Source organism: Ambystoma mexicanum, chromosome 4q (assembly GCF_040938575.1).
Source record: "Ambystoma mexicanum isolate Mex_15411 chromosome 4q, UKY_AmexF1_1, whole genome shotgun sequence".
NCBI lineage: Eukaryota > Metazoa > Chordata > Amphibia > Caudata > Ambystomatidae > Ambystoma > Ambystoma mexicanum.
Genome location: NC_090928.1, coordinates 21,118,319 through 21,134,695, shown reverse-complemented (window position 1 = coordinate 21,134,695; position 16,377 = coordinate 21,118,319). Strand labels below are relative to the sequence as shown.

The following is a 16,377-nucleotide window of genomic DNA, read 5'->3' as shown; positions in this document are numbered from 1 at the left end:
CCAGAAAAGGGTAAAGTTGCCTTTAACTTTACTTTAGTCACTTTAAAACAGATCCAGTACACCCCATCTTACATGGAGTATTGAAAAGGGTTAACTCTTATCCCTTTTTGTCTGCGTCTCTTGGAGCCTTGTTTCGCTCCCTTTACATTAAGACTTGGCTGGTGGCAGTGGTAACTACCCTAACTTTTCTAACGCGATTATCTTATATAAACGTAGTAATGTTTTAGGCTATTATATTAGCCTCGAACATAAACCCGCTTGACCAAATACATTTTATTTTGGTGCCGGCTGGGTTTATTTGCCATTTCTTTTTGTTAAAGTCTTTCTCATGTTTTTCTCTGCGCACCAAACCGGGGATTATTCCTTTGTTTGCTGTCTTTTCGCTAGCTTCTGCACAGAAGCCCTCCTTAAGGCGCCTGAAAGTCTAGGTAGGCAGGATGTGAGGGAGGGGTCTTCGGACCTCTGCCATTGGTTCCCTTGGTAACCCAAGTTGCACTCCTGTTTGATTGGCTAAGGGGGCTGTCCTTGCCAGGACAGCCACCCTGCTGTGTGATTGACAGCCAGGCTCTATGAATGGGGAAAATCGGCATAAAAAGCAGGTCTCTGGGACTGGAAAGGCTGAGTCACAACTGGAACGAAAGAACCAACGAGGAACTGGAAGAAGAGGACCCCCTACAAGGACTGAACCACCCGGTGAAGCCCTGCTGCAGGTCGGAATCTTCAGAAACCGACGACAGAGAAGATCCTCCAGGAAACATCTTCCCTTGAGCTGGTGGGACCAACCAGTTCGCCCAAACTACAAGCCAGGACCTCTCCTCTGGTCGAATTCGCTGTAGAGAGCTACAGTGGGCCGGATAGCTAGGAAGGTCGGACCCTGCTTGGGTTTTAAGGAGGGCACCTTTTATTTGTTGTTTTGCTCTGCTGCTGGTTTCTTCCCTGGGTGGCGCAGGACCCTCCAGTCTTCCTACTTCATGTCAGTCCGACAGTCGCTTCAGGAACCGTGAGCCTGCAGGAACCACCAGGAACGTCTGCCTCAGCTACAGCTCCCTCTCCGTTTTAAGGTACTGTGCAAATCCGGTTGCCCGTTTCGTTCAACCGCGGTAAAAGTATTTTAAATCTTTAGCCAATCCGAGGGCTTGTCCTTCTCTTTGAACTAACTTTTCTACCAACCAACCTCGTCCGGAATCTGTGCCACGAACTTTACCGCAAACTACCCTTGATCTTGAGCAAAAGACTTTTGACCCATTGACTTTGGCCCTAAGCCTTTTCTAGTTGATCTCCTCACTGAAGTTCCTCTTGTTCAATTGCCCTGAGTACTTACCTGTTGGTTTGCCTAATTTCTAATAACTTTGTCTTTCCCTCCCCTTTAAATTGCTGGAGTGCCATTTTGCTCCCACTTCATTTTGTGAGCTTAACTTGTATGGAATTTAAGGGAAGTGGTGTTTGTATTTATGATTCTTTAACTTGATTATAATAGTGAAATGTTATACAACTGTTGAGTAAATAGATATATTTTCTTTTACTTAGAAACCTTGAGTCAGTGTTTGCCTGAATCATAGTAATTGCTGTGCTTTGTATGACTATTTGATACTGCTCACTTACTCTTGAGATAAGGCTGGCTGCTCTGCTACTGCTACCAATTTAACTGTGTAGTACATGCTTGTACCAAAGGTGAAATTGTACTGTCACTTGTAGTCTTAATTGTGTGTGGTGTTCCCAAAGGGTACTGCATATAATTCTGCCTAACTTAGATCAGCTTGTTATTTAACTGCAGACTCCTGTGCACCTCCGGCAGATCACAACACCACAAGAGCCTGTTACTGATCCATGACTATATAACAGAATTGCTGCAAAGAAGACACTGATGCACAAGACGGTACCCAGGCTTAAAATGAATTATAGCTTCTGGACACGGCCCCTGTGCAGCATGCTCAAATGAGGATATACTGGATGATGAACCATCAATGGGTTCCTACCAAATGGGATTTTAATTGAAGCCTTGTTTTTACAAAGCAAATGGTGCCTTGAATTTTACCTAACAATTTACCCGGAACTGCTACATCTTTAAGAACACAGTCCCTTGCCTGTTTCAACTGCCGTAAATTGGAGAATCAAGTAGATGAGAGACTGATGGGGTGGCCTCGACATGAGCTCTACTCAACAACAACTTGAAACCAGGTACTTTGGTCATGCATATTTTTCTGAGTAGCTAATCGAAGGTCTCCGTGCTGAATTACTAAATAGCAGTTGTCTTTTTTCTGTCTTTACAGACTCAACGCAAATCAAACCGGTCATAAGGTTGTGTTACTGCTCATGTGGGGTGTTTTGCAGAAAAAAGTACTGCAAGCTATAGCAAGCCATTAGTCTGAACATATGTAATTTACTTTCTACTGGGTGTAACACAAAATACATACATATAGCGATGGAAAAGCTATATTTAGTTCAACATTTATTTTTACAAAGGCTCTAGGTTCACACTGATTTCACTATAACATTGCTCTGCTGTTACAATTTATAAGGTCAGAAGGACACATTTCCTTTTATATGCAAAACAGTGGTCTTCAAACTTTTTTGGCTGGGGCCCCCCTGAGCAATATTTGGGCAGGTCGGGACCCCCCAGAAATGCAAAATGGACAGTATATATTGCGCGCCGTCACCTGCTCCCATCACAGTCACTGGGCTCCCTCATCCCACTCCTACCCAGTCCCTGGTCTCTCCCCACCCCATCACACACCCTGGGCTCTCCCCACTCTGCTCCCACCACTATCCCATGGTTCCCGCCCATTGTGCTCCCACCATAGTATCTGGGTTCCCCCCATCCAGTTCCCAACACAGTCTAAGGGCCAGTGGCGGCTGGTGATTTTTTTAAGTGCAGGGCATAACTATTTCCCACAAAAATGCCATAGCGACCGAGCATAGTGAGGGAGCCAGAACCAATAAAGAAGGGTTAGGGGGGTTTCCCCCTGTGAATTTTTTTAAAATAATGGGTTAAAATGTTGCATTGTAGAGCATACTTTTAACAAAAAATGGGTAAATAGCCAAACAGTTTGCAATTGGTGCTGGGGGGCCCAAGGGCAGGCATGACTTTTTTACTGGACATCTATGATAGATGTCCAGTAAAAAGATACCATCCCTGTCCCCTGGGCCCCACTGGGCCTAACACAATCAACATGATTATGTGTGTATGCAAGGCGCTGCACATTCATACAGCAATCACTATCATTCACACGAGCATCCATCACCATACACTCACTCATAACATAAGCATACACGCAGCCATACAAATGTTTAAATAAAAACAATGAACATAAACGTACCTTCTGCATTGGCCTGCGTGTGGGTGCTGAAACGCCCTGCTCCAGGCTGCTCTGTCCATATGTGCGAGGAGGCGCAGGAGCTCCCCCTTGAACATACGGACATACAGACATGCAGTGCCCCAGCCAGCATTTCCAATGAGCTATGCAATGCTGGTGAAGCAAAACACCCCAGCACTTGCATGGCTCAGTGAGCATGTGCGGCTGGGGAACTAAACTGAACTGTCAAAGGGAAACAGCCAGCGCAGGAGCACTCCATCAGCTGGAAAAAGCAGCTCAGGGAGTGCTCACTGTTTCACTGGGCTGGCTCCTTAGCTCCTCCATAATGGGTGAGGGCCACTGGGCGGGCGCCCCCTCGCCATTATGGATGAGCCGCCAGGCTCGGACTGTCCTATAGGGCAATGCCTGTACCAAAAATGTTAAATGCTAGTGTGGGCCAGTCAAAATGGGCCACCATTTTGGCCAATGTGGACCAGTTTGATGAATTACTTAACTATGCAGTTAGTCATTTTGACCATTGTTGCTGAATATATCACAATGTACTTACATTCTAACACAAAACACCCCCTTGGGTACTATTGAAACAGTGGGCCTCATTACAACCCTGGCGGTAGCTGTGCCAGTAAAACCGGCCATGGCTGCCTCCGGAGTTGCATCCGGGTCCGGCACCCACGAATGGGCAATTACCGGGTCATGCCGAGTTAGGCGGACCTGATAATTGCCCTTTCGCGGGTGCCGGTACCGGTAGATCCCCCATTCCCATTTGAGCCCCATAGGGCTCAATGGGAATGGGGAGCTTGGATGCACCGGCACTGTTAATGACTGTCGGTGCATCCGACGAGCTGTGCTCGCGGGTGCCTCACGGCCTTGCAGGTCAGACCTGGCGGGCTGTCAGGCACCCGTGAGCACAACTCGTACTATGGCGGTATGGTAGCTACGGTGCCGGTAGCTTACCGGCACCGTTGTTACCATACCGCCATAGTTGTAATGAGGCCCAGTCTGTGACTAAAGTAATGAATATCCATTTACAACTGCGGGCCACTTTATCATAGTTGCCTGAGACAGTTTCATGTTTCAGCCCGACCATGTGAGCCACCCTTGCCCATTTCTTCCAATCTAAAAATAAAAACATTTTTTTTATATTTCATGCTGAGCTCTCAGTGCCCCCCCAGGGATGCACCCGCGGACCCCTGGGGGGTCGCGCCCCACAGTTTGAATACCGCTGCACTAGGCATTTATACAACTAGTTAGTTAGCTGGATTTCTCCACGATAGAAGGTGCTTCTTAAGATTCAATTTGATTTTCAGTGATAGTGAAAAGTCAACTTCATATAAGAAAAATAGACTATTCACAATGTTGATTCTATGAAGCGGGGTGATTCAGTTTTTGATGATAGGCAAACTACGCATTTGCTGTGGAATGGCTCCGTTTTGCAGAGGAGACCGACATAACATCACCAGCGACACCATGATTGATCTATTCTTTCCAACTCAGCAATGGCTGCTAGGAACAATGCAGGGTTTAGATAAGGCGGACGTCACTGGATAAAGTACAGCTCCAAAGAGTAGCAAAGAGTGGTTACACAGATGTGAGAATGTTAGGTGTTGCTAGGGTTACATCTTCGTGTATGATTCCAGAATGTTGACGGAATCATACACGAAGATGTGGCTGTGTTGAAGAGGCCCACTCGGGGGCTCCTCCAAATATTTATACTGAATTAAAAGGAAGCTATCAATCTACTAAATACGTATTATATATTTTACTACAATTGGCGACGAGGACGCGGATAGGTGGAGGGAGCCCCCGGACGCTACTAATAGGGATGGTAGTGTTGTGCAAGGTTGGATTTGTCGGAGAGGAGTCGCTGTGTTAACGGAAGTGCACGGTGAGCGGCATGACAGTGTGGAGCATTGTTGCACAGGAAAAAATAAGAAAAGGCAAATATATATTGAATCCCCGACAACAGTTGCAGCGGGCTGCGCGCGAGGTACGTGATTGTGCTTCAACCGTCGTTCTGCTTTAGAGGAAAGGACCTTCGTGCATGAGAAACGTGCCGCCATTTTTGGAGGATCTGTAAGCTTAGTTCGTACGACGAACAGCTGTTTTTATACGGCAACGAAGCACATGAAAAGGATAAACAAAGGTGCATAAGTGCTACATGGAGGAACTGACGGTGTGATTTTAGAGTGGTTTTGCTAGATGCTTATAAAGTTGAGAGACATTGAGACATTATAAAAAAAAAAAAAACGTTTGAGAAGTGCAAATAATAATAATATAAGAAGTGTACAGAAATCCCACTGGAACATACCACATATGAGCAGAGCATTGCATACAAATCATCATCAATCTTTAGCCATGCAGAACACGACTGCTCCAATAAAATTTTTACCGGCTCCTGGGAATCCAACATGTCCTTGGGAGCAGTGGCAAGACAATTTTCAAGTATATTTGAGAGCGATTGGAGGGGCAAAATTTAATGATGATCAGAAAGAAGCAACCCTGTTGCACTGCATTGGTACAGAAGCATTGAGGATTTTCAGATCATTGCCTGAATTGGAGCAGGATGAAGAAACATGGGGAGAAGCTTCAAGTGGGTCAAGGAAGTATGATATAGCGGTAGCTAAATTGAATAAACATTTTGGTAATAAATCCAACATTGTATTGGAAAGGTATAGGTTTTTCACAAGGAAACAGGGCAAAGAGGAAAGTATTGATTCATATTTGGCTGCCTTGAGAGGATTAATGGCCACATGTGCATTTACAGGAGTTACAGATGAATATCTGCGTGATCAGATAGTATTGCATGTGGCTGACCCGCGTATTCAGCAACGATTATGGCAGGCAAAGAACCCTACGTTGGAAAAAACTGTGGAGATAGCCAGGTCAATTGAATTGGGTGAAAAATGTATGAGAGAGATTCAAAGTAAACCGGAGTACTCTGGAATTAAGTCAGTTCAAGAGATAGTTGATGATCAGCAAAACAACCAAGAGGAGAAACTTATTGCCTTGGTCAAGAGAATGGTCAGGTCAGATGCGTCTGGTGTTTACAGACAAGATGGAGGAGGTGCGTTCAAGCAGAGTAATAGATGCACATGTTGTGGATGGAATAAACATGAAAGCATGGAAAAAGAGTGTCCAGCATTCTCGGCAGAGTGTTTTAGGTGTGGACATACAGGACATTTTGGAAAGATGTGTCGTAGCAACAGAGGAAGAGGAAGATATAATGGCAGGTTTGGTAGGAATGCTGGACGATTTTATAGAACCAGAGGTGCCACTACTATGGGTGAGAGCGCTGTGGAGGAAATTGCTGGTCCAAGTAATTTGGTGGCGTTAACAGATATGGAAGAAGATAGAGTCCAGATACTTACTGTCACACCAAGAAATGATGGAGTAGGATCTTGGGTTCCCATGGATATTGATGGTATAACCTTACAAGTGATGGTGGATACAGGTTCCCCATATACTATGGTTGATGTGCAGACATATGTCAATGTTTTAAAGAAGAAGATGGAAGATTTACAGGTGACAAACACCAGAGCAACAGGATATGGAAAGACACCTATCAATATCATAGGGTGTGTGTGGGTGAAACTGAAATTTGAAGGACGCAAGACCTACTGCAGGTTGTATGTGGCGGAGAATGGTTTTTCAATAGTAGGATGGTGGGAGCAAGCTTCATTGAAGATCAAGATTCATCCTGGAGAGAGTGTACCCATTCTTTGCATTGCTGAAAATGTGTGTGACAATGCAGAGAGTTTAGCAAAATATTTTCCAAATGTCTTCAATGACAAGATTGGTTTGCTTAAAGGATTTGAGCATCGCATTATTCTCAAAAGAGGCGTAACACCAGTTGTACATAAAGTGAGAAATATACCCATTGGCACCAAGGACGCATTGAAAGCTGAATTAGAAAAACTTTGCAAGCAAGATGTGATTGAACCAATTGAGAGTTCGGAGTGGTTATCGCCTATTGTATTGGTTAAAAAAACTGATGGATCTATTAGGATGTGTGTCGATTTAAGAGATTTAAACGCCAACATATGGATAGATCGACATCCGTTACCGAACATTGGAGAAATGTTGTCCACCATGAGCCCTGCGAAATATTTCACGACTTTAGATTTGTCGTCAGCCTACCATCAAGTGATTCTTGAGGAAGGATCGAGACATTTGACATCATTTGTGACGCCGTTGGGAGCTTTTAGGTACAAGAGAATGCCGTTTGGATTAGCTTCGGCTGCGGCAGTGTTCCAGAGATTAATGCATCATCTTTTTGACGGTCTACAAGGAGTGTATTACTTCCAAGACGATATTTTGGTGTCAGGAATGTCTCAAGAGGAGCATGATGCAAAATTGTTAGCTGTTCTACAAGTGTTACAGCAGAAAGGAATGACACTAATGTAAGAAAGAAAAATGAAGTCACATATTTAGGACATCGAATAAATGACAAAGGCATCATGCCTAAAGAATCATTGGTAGACACCATTCTCAAAATTCCAGAACCAAATAACAAAGACCAGTTGAGAAGTTTTTTGGGTCTCACAGAATATTATTCCAAATTTATAGATCATTACTCTGATAATACCGAAAATATGAGGAATTTGATGTGTAAAGGAATGAGATATGATTGGTCAAAAGAATGCAAAAAGGAATTTGAGCAGATAAAGACTATGATTAACAGAGCACCAGCTTTAAAAATGTTTGATTCAAATTCCAAAACAAGGATAGCAGTTGATGCTAGCAATGTGGGCTTAGGGGGTGTGTTAGAACAAGTCCAAAATGGTGAAGTTGTTACCATAGCGTTTGCATCAAGGACATTAAGAGGTGCTGAGCGAAGTTATTCGACCATAGAGAAAGAAGCTCTGGGAGTGAAGTGGATTTTAGAACATTTCAAGAGTCTCATTTGGGGAATTCCTGTGGATGTCAGGACGGACCATAAGCCTCTTGTTCATGTTTTGAATTCGAAAAATTCGCACATGATGTCTCAACGCATAAGAAGATGGATTCTGATTATTATGCAATTTAATGTTACCATAAAGTACACTCCGGGAAGAAACAATGTGGTTGCGGATTGTTTCTCCAGATTGCCCTGTGAAGAGGTTGTAAATGACTGTGGTGATGAACAAATGTTCAGAGAGGAACAGCACATGGATTGTATTATAGCTCAAGTGCATCCTAGTTTTTCACAAAAAGAATGGATAGAAGCGAAGGACAGTGACATCGAACAGGAGATGTTGAGGAAGGCTATTGAAGCTGGTTGGAGAGATACCGATGACAAGTTAAGGCACTGGGAAAGATTTAAGGATGAAATGTCCAGTGATGAAGTATGTGTTTACAGAGGAGATCGGATAATACCACCAACAGCTTTAAGGAAGAGGATCATGGATATTGCACATGAAGGCCATGTGGGTAGAATGTTGACTAAAAGAAGAGTAAGAGAAAGTTACTGGTGGCCCAACATGTGGAGTGATATGGAGACTTTAGTAAGGGATTGTACAGCATGTGCGGTAAGTGATAAGAGCAAATCCATACGAACGACTCCATTACAACCTGTGGACATTCCTGGTACTGTTTGGACTAAATTGGCTATTGATATAGCTGGCCCATATGAATCTTTGGAGTCTCAGAAGATTTATCTTATGGTTTTGGTGGATTATACATCCAAATGGGTGGAATGTGGTATAGTAGAAGAGTCAGTGTCGGCTGTCAAAGTTGTGAAGTTCCTGGATGAAATATTTAGTAGAGAAGGAGACCCGCAAGAAATTGTGTCAGATAATGGAGCCCAGTTCATGTCATCAGAGATTCAAGGATTTTTAAAGGATAGATCTATTAAACACAGCACTACCGCATTGTACCATCCAATGGGTAACGGGCTTGTAGAAAGAATGAATCGTTTCATTAAAGGGATTATACAGTTAGCTTGTGTTAATGGGTTACCATGGAAGGAAACACTTAAAGAAGCTCTCACTACTTATAAAGTGACGCCACATTCCATAACTGAAGAAGTACCATTTACGTTGATGAGAGGAAGAATTTGTAACAATAGGTTGAGACCTGCTTGGATGAGTAATGAGAGTAAAAAAATCAACATGGATGACATTGTGGACAGAGTAAAAAGGAAACAAGAGAAGTATAAAAGTTATTATGACCAGCAGAAGAATGTTCAAGAGAGTAAAATAAAAGTAGGTGATATGGTGAGAGTGAGAGAACCAAAACGTGTGATGAAAGGTGAATCTAAGTTTCGCTCTCCTCAGAGAGTAATGGAGTGTTCAAGGAAGTCTGTGATACTTGAAGATGGCAAGAAATGGTCATGTGATGATGTTGTTTTGGCAAAGGAGGAAGAAGTGATGAAATATGGAGGAGATGGATTGGGGGAAGTTGGAAATTTCAAGAGTGGGTGTGATGAACGCAGAGTATTGGTCAACGAAAGATCACAAGGAAGGAATGTACAAGAAAGTTCAATCGAAGGAAGAAATGACAGTGTCCAGTCAGGATCAAAATGTAGGAAAAGAGTATGGAATTACAAGCAAGACTATGTGTATTATTGAAGAGTTCAACACAGTTACACGTTCCAAGACTGGCTGTATATTGCAAGACACATGGAGGAAGATGTATCCTTTATTGGTTGTAAAATACAGTGTTATGTCATTTCATAGATTAAGTGTTTTTAGTTAAATTTAAAAAAAAAAAATTTGTTTGAGTATACAAATTGTATTTTATTGTTAAGGTGGGGAGATGTGAGAATGTTAGGTGTTGCTAGGGTTACATCTTCGTGTATGATTCCAGAATGTTGACGGAATCATACACGAAGATGTGGCTGTGTTGAAGAGGCCCACTCGGGGGCTCCTCCAAATATTTATACTGAATTAAAAGGAAGCTATCAATCTACTAAATACGTATTATATATTTTACTACAACAGAGTTCCTGAATTACAGGTTGAACAGATTCCTTGCAGGGCTGAAGAGCTTGCATGCTGATCTGAACCATGTAGCTAGATAGGATTCCTGGCTAAATTTGGTAACAAGAAGCTGCAGCATTCTAATACATTTACCAGATCAGAAAACATTTGCTTTCTGAGCACAACATTGTCATTTTGCAATTTCTATTTCTTTGGCTGCTTTTATATTATGGGGGTAATTAAGCCTTTTGAAGAACAGTCTTGTTTTCGTGGTCTTGGAACAATAGAGAGCTTGATGTCATTTTGTTACATTAGTGCCGAACTATCCTCTATTTTATGGATAATCATTAAGTTTGGTGTGCGGCAGGGATGGGCAAAGTGCATATAAAAACATCTGCTCTACTTACAGTTAAGCAGCCAGAATAAGTGGACCCACATATGCACTAGTGGATGGGTGGGAGAAAAACAGCATGTGAATTTCAACTGATTTAACCTGCATTAATCCATGGCTTTAAATTGTGTTTTTTTAATCTAACGGCCCTTAGCAAACATGGGCTTTTGATGGCAAGACACAGTTTTCTTTGATTCTAGGCTTTAGATTCCTAGAAGTAAATAGAAGAGCAAGATACTGGGATCATTCTCAACTGTATCAGTGTTCATTTATTTATTTTTACATGTATTAAGCGTGCAAAACCCAAAGGGATCTAGGCGCTGTTACAACCAGTTTCACTTAAGGGAGAGAAAGGGGGGGGGGGGGGGGGGTTCAACACGGCAGGACGCATATAGAGTTTTTAGTGGCTGCGTGTCATAGGTATCAGACGAAGTTACCTTTGAAACACAGAATGTGGTTCAGAAGTTCATTTACTTGGATACTGCAAATCTGCATTTTATTGTACTCCCTTTTATATATTTAAAAAAAATAAATGTTATATATAATATATATATATATATATATTATATATATACACACAGACACACACTGGTAGTGTAGGAAACTTTATTGAGTCTACATATTATGGGCTATATTTAATGCAGATAATATAGTACCTATATAAGAGAATAGAATGTTGATCCAGAAAACAACAAGTCGATGCTTGATTAGGCTAACACAGTTATTTATTTAGCAAATTTGCGAGCTTTCAAGGAATGTCTTCACTTCCTCAGGCAGAGATGAAATTCAGCATTTGAATAACATCACTGCATTGCAGCTTACATAGCCCCTCCTGCAGATACCCCGTTATCTCTGTGTGTCTGTACCGGATTTGTAGTTTTGCTCAGAAAGGCAAGAGCATACATATACACAAATGCTAAACAAAAAAGAGCATCATTTCTAGGTTTCTGTTTTAGGAGTAGAAAGGCATTATATTGCTAGGGTAAACACTTATTGGTTTAGTGATAAAATGGCCATCGAGTGGTAATCATTTACACAACGGTGCTTGATGTTCTAGGGTTAGACCCACAACAAGGGAGTAGTTTCTTACCTGTAACTCAATTTCTCCAGCGTTGGTATCTTTCATGGATTCACAGGTGAATATTTACACGTCGTCAGGCTGGGACACCTCAGTAACTTTAACTTCGCGTTTTCCTATGGAAAACTTTGACACTTTAGTGTCCTATCAAAGTCCTTTTTGGGTGCTTTAGGCCCCACCAATAGGATGTCTGACATAAATAGCCCTGCCCCCGCGGCTTCCCTTCAGATTTTAACCTCCAAAGTAGAGGGAACCCAAAACCAGGTTTGCATGCAGGGGCGGCCGGTGGGCGCATGTGAATCCATGAAAGATATCAACGCTGGAGAAATGGAGTTACAGGTAAGTAACTACTCCCTTCTCCTGCATTGGTTCTTTCATGGATTCACATAGTGTGAATAGATTACATAGCAGTACAACCAATGTGTGGCAGTGTGTCACAGGCAAACCAACAAACAGTACTTAATCACATACATGAGACAACAAACCTATCAAGTGACAAAGCACATACAAAAAAAACCTGAAGCTGCAGGGCCTACCTTATTGAAACAGGCGTTGGAGGACCATATGCCCCACCTGCACATATTCCACATGTTGCTGCCCCAGACAGTAATGACTGGTGAAGGTATGCGGCACCGCCCAGGAGGCTGCCTGGCAAATGACCACCAGCGGTATCCCAGAACACAATGCCACTGACGACGCCGTGGATCGCGTAGAATGAGCCTTCGGAGCACCCCTCAAAGGCTTGCCAGCTTTTGTGTGACAAAACGAAATTGCAGAGGAAACCCAGCGGGAAAGTCCTTGCTTGGAGATGGCCTGCCCCTTGTTGGACGGGCAATACGCCGCAAACAGCTGCCGTGACTTCCTGAAGTCCTGTGTGCGATTCAGATAAAACTTTAGGGCCCTCTTAACGTCCAGAGAATGCAGGGCCCTTTCCGCTGGCGTGGATGCATAAGCAAAAAACAAGGGTAAAGCAATAGAGGCAAGTTTGTGAAATGCTGATGGCACTTTTGGGATAAAGTGCGGGTTAGTGGCCAGGAGAACCTTGTCCTTCATAAATCTTAGGTAAGGTGAGTCAATGACCAGTTCTTGCAATTCAGGCAGCCGCCTGGCCGAGGTAATCGCCACTAGAAAAGCCACCTTCCATGAGAGGAACTTCAAGGGAGCTGTCGACATGGGTTCAAAAGGAGGTTTCATCAAAGCCAAAAGGACCACATTAAGGCTTCACACCGGTGCAAACTTCTTCACCGGAGGAAATGTCAGAAACAACCCCTTCAGAAAATGTTTCACCAAACGATCACTAAACAGAGGAGCAGCATGGCGCTTTCTCCTGAAACTAGAAATCGCAGCCAAATGCACCTTAATGGGGGACAATGCCATGCCCCCTTCCACAAAGTGTAACAGGTACGGGAGAACCTGCGCCAGAGAAACGTTCAAAGGTTCAACCCCTGGATGACCCTTACACCATTCACAGAATCTCGTCAATTTATGACCATACGCACATTCGTAGAAGGCGCCCTCGCTGCCTCCAAAATTCATCGACACTCTCGGGATATTCCTAAATGACTGAACTCTGAGTGGTCTGGAGCCACGCCGCCAGGCTGAGACACGCTGTATCGTGATGCCACACCCTGCCGTCATCCTGAGACAGGAGATCCGGATCCGCTCCCAACCGAATCGGCTCTTACACCGCCAGATGAAGGAGATCTGAGAACCACATCTGCTTGGGCCAGAACGGGGCCACCAGAATCACTCAGCACTGGTACTTCCAAATCCACTGGATGATCCTCCGAATGAGTGGGAACGGGGGAAACGCATACGCGAAGAGACCCGTCCACGGGAAAGAAAACGCGTCCCGCAATGACTCAGGGGGAGCCCTTCTGCTGGTGAACTCCAGACACTGCTTGTTTTCCCTCATAGCAAAAAGATCCAACGGAGGAGGCTCCCAACACCAGAAGCTCCTTGACACCTGCTACTCCTTCAGCCTCCACTCGTGCAGCCGATAGGCATCCCTGCTGAGCGTGTCTGCTTGAACATTCAGAACTCCGGGCAGATGGAAAGCGACAATGCTGATCCCTTGAGCTAAAGCCCAGTGCCAAACGTCCTGCGCATCCTTCGACAGGACTGTGTGCCCCCCTGTTTCCTTAAATCGAACATTGTGGTGGTATTGTCTGTTAACACCCTCACCAACGATCCACGGATGCACAGAAGAAACGACTTTAGGGCCCAGTGCATCACCCACAACTCAGGCCCATTGATGTGCAACAGTCTCCACCCGACACCACAGGCCCTGCACCTGTGAGCTGTCGAGGTGTGGCCCCCCCACCCTACCTGGGAGGCGTCCGCCACAATCGTAAACTGGAACTCTGGCTCCAGCAAGGGCATCCCCCTTACAAGATTGGTCGTGCACGTCCACCAGCGAACGGCGTCCACCAGGCTTTTGCCGACCACCAACTTGTCTGACCACAATCCTCGACTCTGCAACCATCTGTCCGCGAGGAACTCCTGCACCGGCCTCATGAATAGAAGTGGGAGTGAAGGGAATGTATAGAGGAATCAGCCTTCCCCTGGAATGGAGAAGGCGTCCCCCAGACACTCTTCTTGAAAATAGCAGCTGGCAAACTGAAAGGCGTTGGAGTTCTGTGCCTGGGCAAACAAGTCCATTTCGGGCGACCCAACCGGGAGACAATGCAAAGAACTTGGCTCTGGTGGAGCTCCCATTCGTGGCAATATCATAGCTCCCTGCTGAGGGAATCGGCAATGTTGTTGATTCCAAGTCGATGAAAAGGGAGGACCTGCATGTTTTGGGATAACGCCCAGTACCAGACTGCCTGAGCTTCCTTGGACAGTATCAGTGAGCGGGTGCCGCCTTGTTTCCGGATATAAAACATGGTATGGTGTGCATTGCCGGTGAAGATGCAAACCACCTTGTTCTGGAGTTGCGGTTGGAATGATTTCAAGGCCCAAAACATTGCTCTTAGCGTCAAGATATTTAAGTGTATGGCTTTGTCTTCAGGAAGCCATAAGCCTCTGGTGTGGTGCTGGCCCGTGTGGGCTCCCCATACCTCCATGGAAGCATCACTGGTGACTGTGGCTTGATGAACTGGGAGGCAAAAGGGAGAGCCTTGTGTGACGTGATCGCGATCATCCCACCACTGGAGAGTTCAGCAGAAGGATGGAGTGAGGGCAATTTTTTCATTCCAAAAACCTGATACATACTGCCATCGAGCCTCCAGGAATTCCTAGAGAGGCCTCATATGAAGCCTGCAATGTGGAACCAATGGGATACAAGAAGCCCTCATGCCCAACAGAGACTTGATAGAGCAGACTGTTGTCATCTGTAATGTGGACAGTTGTCGCATCTTGTAGAGTATGGCTTTGACCCTCTCCTCTAAGGGACTAGCAAGACATTATAGGGTGTTGAGCCGTGAACCCAGGAACAGAGTGATTTGCATGCCTATGGGAAGTTGGAGAACCCTAGAGAAGGCACCAGATGATCTCCTCTGTGTGCTGCAAGGCTAGTGGTCAAGAGGGGGTGCGTATTAGCCAATCCTCTAGGTATGGGGTTAATGCCTGATGGGTCGAGGTAGAAAGCCACCGGCACTAGGCATTTTGTGAAGACTCTTAGAACTGATTTGAGGCTGAAAGGCAGAGCCTGCAATTGATAATGTACTATGAATCAAAGGAAGAGTCTTTGCTTGAAATGTATGGGAATGTGGAAAAACGCATCCTCTAAGTCCAGAGAGTAAAGCAAGTCTCCCTGTTCTAGTTGGTCAAGAACGTGTTGAAGCATGACCATGCAGAACTTTTGTGATTTTACGAACTTGTTGAGGTCTAGGATGGGTTTCCACCAACAAAACATTTTTCTCAACCAGGAAGTATCTGGAGTACACTCCATAGACCCGAGGTGCGATAGTACGGCTTCTACAGCTTCCTTTTTTGGAAGGGAATTTACCTCTTGCAGGAGAAGTGGTAGCTGTAGTTCTCTTTTCTTTACGGGGGTGAAAGAAGGGCATTTGCCCAGAAAATTGAGGTTGTGACCCTGTAAAATGATGTTAAGCACCCATTTGTCTGTGGAGAGGTCTTCCCACTGCTTGACAAATTGCGACAACCGATAGCTGAGCAGATGTTGGTGAGCATCAACTTCCGCTTTGTGGACGGTGAGGTAGTGCTAATGCATTGGAGACTGATGAGGGTGAGGTTGCTGTATTGCGGATTCCATGCTTTAGAGGAAGGGCGATGACGCTGGCATTGCTTGGTGATGGTGCGGAAGGCCTGTCGGGACAGAGGGAGAAAAACACAGGTCTGCGTGGGCTTACATGTTGTCCGAGCAGGGGTTTCAATTGCTGAGACCTCCTGGTCTAAACAGGAATTGCCCTGTTCTTCGTGTGCCCTTCACTTCCGACGTCCAGGCAAGAGATGCCCTTGGCCTAAGAGTTAAGGGCAGAAAGGAAGAGGCAGGGCTACGAAGGTGGGTGGTGCTTAGGCCACGTGACCTAAACCCACTTGCACCTGTTCACCAACTGCAAAGTTAAAGAGGCTGGTGGCCTGCTTTACTAGGAGAAGCACACTGTGAGGAACCTGAGGGCGTCCTCACTTCTTTCCCCCCGCTGTTCTCTCCTCAGGGGGCCAGGGAAAGGCCATTGCTTGTGGATCCTGACCCTAGGGGTAGATAAGGGAGGGAGGATCGTTTGGGAG

At 44.8% G+C, this 16,377-nt stretch overlaps 1 protein-coding gene and 1 long non-coding RNA gene across 7 annotated transcripts in view; one reads left to right on the top strand and one right to left on the bottom strand.

The window, feature by feature from the left end:
• Nucleotides 1–16,377, bottom strand: part of TARBP1 (TAR (HIV-1) RNA binding protein 1) — a 2,688,190-nt gene that overhangs the window by 1,256,909 nt on the left and 1,414,904 nt on the right. The gene's annotated exons all lie outside the window — the stretch shown is intronic.
• Nucleotides 1–16,377, top strand: part of LOC138467418 (uncharacterized) — a 146,752-nt gene that overhangs the window by 85,965 nt on the left and 44,410 nt on the right. Inside the window, exon 3 of the long non-coding RNA XR_011268099.1 lies at nucleotides 1,775–2,178. This is a non-coding gene — a long non-coding RNA (uncharacterized lncRNA). The remainder of the gene's footprint in view (nucleotides 1–1,774; nucleotides 2,179–16,377) is intronic.